Source organism: Coregonus clupeaformis, chromosome 5 (genome assembly GCF_020615455.1).
Source record: "Coregonus clupeaformis isolate EN_2021a chromosome 5, ASM2061545v1, whole genome shotgun sequence".
NCBI lineage: Eukaryota > Metazoa > Chordata > Actinopteri > Salmoniformes > Salmonidae > Coregonus > Coregonus clupeaformis.
In genome coordinates, this window is record NC_059196.1 from 28,515,592 (window position 1) to 28,522,042 (window position 6,451).

The window sequence follows — 6,451 nt, forward strand, 5'->3', positions numbered from 1 at the left end:
TCCACTATACTTTTGAGATAATATTCTATAAGAACAGGAGCTCAAGCAGTAGAACATTTGAGGTGCCGGTACTCTGCTCCGGTGAGCTCCTGCCCAAGTCAAGCACTGCTTCTTATCCCTTGCACAAATAGCGTACAGCTGTGTCTGTCCCGAGTAGCTTTGGGCTGGACCCAAGTTAATAGTTGATACAATGTTTTAAAGTTCGTTGCAGACAGGCCATGTGTAGCCAATGTGATTTATAGGATATTTATTTTTAAATCAGGATATTTTCTACCTGCAGGCTTTATGTAGGCTATTTTTACATAGTTGGCAATGGCAATAGAAGTTACTTTTTAGGTTTATCATTTTAATTTAGATTTGGATATAATTTTGATTAACAAGATGACAATGATTGAGATATGAAGACATTATTATAAATTAAATTAAACCGTTTCACGAATATGTGCATATGAAAACCATAACTGGCACGCAGATCGGTGGCAATGGTAAGATAAATTGGCATTCCACATGAGAAAGGTTGCCGACTCCTCGTGTAGCCTATTACCGGCAACTTCAGGAGAGTAATGGCAGAATCTGCGAAAGCCAGCAGGAACAGGAGAATCATTGGGTCAGGTTTTTTTTAAATTCTGGTTATCTAGATCGCTGGTGCCCTCTTGAGGCATCAAACCATAAGCTTAAAGCATCAGACAAGCTCAATGCACGTAGTTGATCTTATTAAAACACATGGTGTGTCTATATATGGAAAAATACAAGCTTAAACATTGAGCAATCAATTGGTTGAAAGAACAGACGACTATTGGTTGACCAATATATTTTTTTGTCGGGGACAGCCCTGACCCGTACTACTACTACTAAATGTTGCAGCTATCAATTGTCCCATGAACAATCACCCATATTAGCTAACTTATTTCATTTAAAACTTCACATTTCTCCAGTAGGTTATTTGGGTGATTCTACAGAAATAGTGCATTTTGAAGAGCCAACACAATTTAGATTTTTTAACCAAAACATTAGTCGTAAGTTAACCCTTTACCATTATAAATCAACATAAATGCCAGCTTAATGTATTTTCATATTTTTAATACATTACATAAAAAAATGCAAGTGCTGCCTTTTTGTCACTGGTGTTACCTATATTTTAGATGACAATTCAGGCTTTCCTGAATGTAATTTCACAATTTAATTTGCATATATAATCAGACAGAAAAGGTTAATGCTAATATGAAGAAATTGTTTTGATTATAAATAATTTACTTTAAACCGGTATGTGTAAAGTTCTATTGTGCTACATTTATATTTCTGCCACGTGTTTTATGTTGTAACATCATAAGTAATTGAGGTTGAGTCATCAAAATTAAAATGCTTACTAATGCTTACAGCAGCAGTTGGGTAGATACAAATAAACATATTCTAGGAAAATGGGCAACTGATGCCAGAACACCAATATGCCATGAAGTAACATCAGTGGCGCGATGTAACCCCAGTGACACAATGTGAAACCAATGACATAACATACGGTTATTTCAAACAAATTTGATCAATTTAGTAACATTTTTTTTATTACAAATCATTTTATAACGTGTTGATTTCATATGAACAATAAAATGAGGGTTATTGGTCAAAGATTAAGACCAAAAGATGAAGCCTATTGACTAAAATGTCTTCCTTAACACAATGTCGTACAAACATAACATCTCTATTAGAACTATAGAAACACAACATTGAATGTAAACTAAGACTAAGTTTTCCCAAAAGCACTGATACAAACATTTTGTATGCAGTAAAACATGTTCATGGAATAGGCCTATTTTCTGTACTCACTTTTCCTGTACTAATTATTTCCCATACTAGCTACACGTTTACTTGAGATGTTTGTCTTTAGAAAAGTTTGTCCATATGTTTGTCTTTGCCATGTTATTGTGTCACGTCCATCTGTTATCATCTCCGAGCCAGTCTCCATTGCTTTCCAGCCACTGACGCCTTCTTCTCTGGTAGCCAGTTCACAACTGCCACTTTCACACATTCAGGTGCTCCTCCAAGTACTTCCAGATACTGTGGTCAATCTGAGCTGATCTTTTCTTCACTGGCAGCGGCTTTGGCATCAGACACACAATCTGAACATCCCAGTTTATCATCTCTTGGGCTTGGCCAGAAGAACTTGTTGACTCCATTCCTGTGCATGCACTTAACTTTGATGTTATGTTCTTCGACCTCCAGTATAACGCCAGGGTATGGTTGTTCATCGTAGTTCACAATGCACCACTGTCCAGTGTGGTGAGCCTCGATGACATCTGGACGAAGTGGAGCTGAGGTATCCGGGTCGATTACATCTGTTTGATGTGGAGTTGAGAGACCATGGCCATTAGCCGGCACTGTCACTGTTGGAAGAATATAATATGCCATTTAGCAGACGCTTTTATCCAAAGCGACTTACAGTCATGCGTGCATACATTTGTTTTGTGTATGGGTGGTCCCGGGGATCGAACCCACTACCATGGCGTTACAAGCGCCGTGCTCTACCAGCTGAGCTACAGAGGACCACGGGTCCATAACATCCCACATGCTTTGCACTGCTTGGCAGAGACAACTTATGTCTCTGTATTTTAGGATGCCAGGCGTGATACTCAAAACCTGGTGCATTCGAATGGTTCCTTTTATGGTTACCAGAGGTACCTCAGAAATCTTCTGTGACTTACTTTCCACCTCTTCCTCACTGACATAATACAAATGTATTTGAGTGCCAGGGTCCCTTACCTCCTGATAGAAAGACATTGCATCTGTTATGTCTTTCCAGTGGTGGACCAAGAGGTCAGCTGACCTCTTTAGTGACCCCCACTCCACCCCAACACTGTCTCTCCTGCTCTCAACATCTGTGGTTTTTCTGTCTGACCCGCCATTGCTTTCCCTCCTGTCTTTTTCCCCTTTCTGTGATATCAGTCACTCTTTCTTTTTTGTCTCTCTAAATCCTTTAAGTAAGTCTGGTGTTTTTTCTTCTCAAGGTAGGCTGCTCTGCGGTCTGGGTCAGCATCCCTGGGCTGTCTGTAGAGTCTTTTCAGTAGCAGTTTATTTGCCATATTTTTCAAAAGGAAAGCCATATAATATGTTACAAATTACAATATACAGTATAAAACCTTACGGTGATAAAAAAGTTAGTAGTGTTATTGATTGTCACTGGTGTTACTGTCATGTCACTGGTGTTACCAGCAGGAACAGTAACACCAGTGACGAATCTGCTGACAAGGGGTTATATCTAAAATGGTGGCCACAGTAGTTCAAACCACACTTCCTAAATTGTAAATAAATCACTTAATAATGTTATTTGGATCAATTACTTCCCCATACTGTAAACTGTATAACACCAGCGACAGATTTTAAAGCTTTGCATTAAATTACCAAATTAATCATCATATTGCTAACATTTGAAGAGAGAGTCGAAGACTCACCATATGCTCTTAAAAACAGCCCCGCCTCCAATGAACCTTTGACCCAGGAAGAAGCCGGCAAGAATGTTGAATTTTTTCAAAGTGGTGTTTTTTTTTATTAAGGGTAACATCAGTGACATGAAATTGAATGAAAGCTATTCCCTGTAAATTATTTATAATATTTAGTTCATATTTTTGTTTTTTTAAGTAATTCCCTTAACAGTTATATTATGACATTTAAAGTTGGAGCAAAAAATATTTGGACTCAAAATATGTCACTAAACCATGACTCCTGGCTCGAGGGACAACCATTTTCATGGTGCTGACCGTGTTCTACGCTAATATGAAAAATATAATTTGCAATATAACTGTCTTACATATGTTTATTAACAATAAAACACTTCAATATTTTATTTTATTTAGTGTCATTATCAGATTTCTGGGGTGTTTTTCCCTGGGGGTTAAGGCGGGGGACAGGAAAGCCACCATTTCCGTAGAATCACCCATTTATCGTAATGAATGATATCAGCAAAATGTCCAAGATGTTTGGTCGGTGTCGATAATTTTCGGTTTATCGTCCCAGCTCTAGTGTACAGTAGGTCTAGATGTGAGTGAGTGAGACTGTTGTGTTGGCCAGTCAATATCTGCTGTCTGTTGGATTGCTTCATAATACATTTTGCATTACAATGATGTATTTTAGTAAAGATCAACAAACCAGAGAAAAGCATGACTAATGTTCTAATGTTCCCATTTTTTATTGTACCATTGTTAATGATTTGGTGCAATATCGACAAGGGAGTTTATGTAGTAATGTGTGTTTTATAGAATGGTGCATGAGGTGTGAGTCAGTGGGGGAGAAGATAGAAAATCCAGTATAGCGGGTTACAGTACACCGCTACATAGATGTGTGATGGCAGCTTCTTGTCATTGTTGCTAGCTACAGTGTCTGACCACTGAGGTGTATACAACATGGCTGTGTTGGAGAGGATCAAAACCATAATGGGTACATTGTGACTGACTGATCTACAAATAACAATGAGTAGTTATTTATGATTGAAGGTGATTTGTAGTTCAGTCAGTCGGCAGTCGCCTGCACTGTCGGCTGCAATGTCTAACAAGCTCCATATCTGACTGTTCAGAATCATAACAAAGCACGGCTTCCGGCCACATCAATGCGCGCGCATTATTTTCTTGACGTCAGTCAACCCATCTATAGCACGGTATGCTCACTGAGCTATAATGGTATGCTGCGCCACAGATTATTCATTATATTGACCATATACTCTAGTGGCCGCTCTAACAATGAAAAAAACGCCACCTGCTGGAGAAGACCGATTTTGAGCCCGTTTATCCCTCTTGCTTCGCCTCTTCATACCTGGCTGCAAATAACACTGGCTGGCTGGTTAACGAAAGTTCCCGAACCCCCACCGGCATTTCCCGGAACAGGGTGCGAGCACAGGAGGAAACACATGGTCAGGCTCAGTGATCAACTGCATAGTATACGTCAAAATATTGTATTACACATCTGCCAACTTTACATCATAATTTAATGTAGTATATTTTAATAACCCGACGAGTTATCGCTGTTCGTTCACCATGTCTTTGCTGTGCTACAACAAAGGTTGAGGACAACGATTTGACCCAGACAACAACCCTGGTGGTAAGTGTAACTAATAATGAATTTAACTGGCTGTATAACAATCAATGAATCAACACACGGCATTCTCAGTTTAGGAATAGTTGAATGCTAGATATTGTACACGTTCTTTATTATTAGCAAGTGACAGTAAGAAACATGTGCCATTGTGGACTGCGGTCTATCCACATTTTTGTACGCCAATACACGTCCCGGTACCGTATCACATAGAACACGGAGAATCCATAAACATAACCAGAGCAGATCAGTATTTTTGTTGTTGTTTGATCTGAAATGAAAGTGATTTTTTAAATATATATTATATGAAGCTAGATAATTAGGAATGCCCATTTTCTGCTGTATCATATTAATGAATATTCTCTTCCACAGATGCCTGTACCTTTCACCAGGGGCGCAACTATCACTGGGGACAGGGAGGACATTCTGAAATAGCATTTTTGTCCCCCCCAGTTTTATAATTGGAATGTGATACAAACGAGGCAACAGTGTGCTTTAGGACCATGCGGATGCCTCCGAGCGGTCGAGTAGGCTGTTTGGAGTGTTTATCTGACTGAAAAATGTTTTATAAAATAAATAATAATAATAATATAAAACCAAAGTTATGACCCTGCCTTTCACCCTGGTGTGCCTGTTTTTCACTATGCTCTTAAGCTTAGGGTGGACCTCACCCTGACATAACCACTAACCATAGTATGTGAGTCTACAGTGGCCTCTCATTCATCTCCACTTAAACTGAACACAAAAGACAGGTGAAAAAAAAAAAGCAGTTTCCTATCTATGCTAAAGTTAGAAGGGTGAAGGGTGTTTTTCTCCTCGGGGCTGCAGCAGAGGTATCCATAACAGAGAGAAGCCAGCGGAGCAGATCAGGCCGGAGGTGAAGAGGTCAGAGGGGAGGAGAGAGAAAGGAGGAGCTAAAGCCTCGTGGTGACCCCTGTATCACCCAGGCTCCTAAACCACTGGCGCTAATACACAGACCCAGGTAACACACATTACTCAGGGCACACACAAACCCACGCACATACATACACACAGTTTGTATTTATCCTTAGTGATCATGCGTGTGTGTTTCAGTGGTGATGAGCCCCTGGTCAGTCTTCAGCAGAAGGTGTCCTCCTTTCTGAGACAGGCTCTGGAGAAAGTCCAGCTGGCAGAGAGCAGCCAGCCTGACAACACAGGTATGCTGCTGTCATAAAGGACCTTTAACTTGGCTCTGATAGGATTGAGAGGTGGGTGGCTCATAGGCTGTGTCTCTCTCTCTCTCTCTCTCTCTCTCTCTCGGGGCGAGGGGGAGGAGGTGAAGATTGGCACATCCTGTAAGAATGGAGGCTGCACCAAGGTAGAGTACTACTGTAGTCCTCTAGTTCAGATTCTC

At 40.1% G+C, this 6,451-nt stretch overlaps 2 long non-coding RNA genes across 2 annotated transcripts; one reads left to right on the plus strand and one right to left on the minus strand.

The window, feature by feature from the left end:
• Positions 1-1,059: 1,059 nt before the first annotated feature.
• LOC121566806 lies at positions 1,060-4,352 on the minus strand. Its single transcript, XR_006001001.2, has 2 exons — positions 3,444-4,352; positions 1,060-2,378 (listed from the first exon to the last, which is right to left on the minus strand). It is a non-coding gene; the product is annotated as an uncharacterized LOC121566806 (long non-coding RNA).
• Positions 4,353-5,707: 1,355 nt separating this feature from the next.
• LOC121566809 lies at positions 5,708-6,415 on the plus strand. The gene is made up of 3 exons (XR_006001004.1): positions 5,708-6,058; positions 6,151-6,254; positions 6,365-6,415. It is a non-coding gene; the product is annotated as an uncharacterized LOC121566809 (long non-coding RNA).
• Positions 6,416-6,451: the final 36 nt, after the last annotated feature.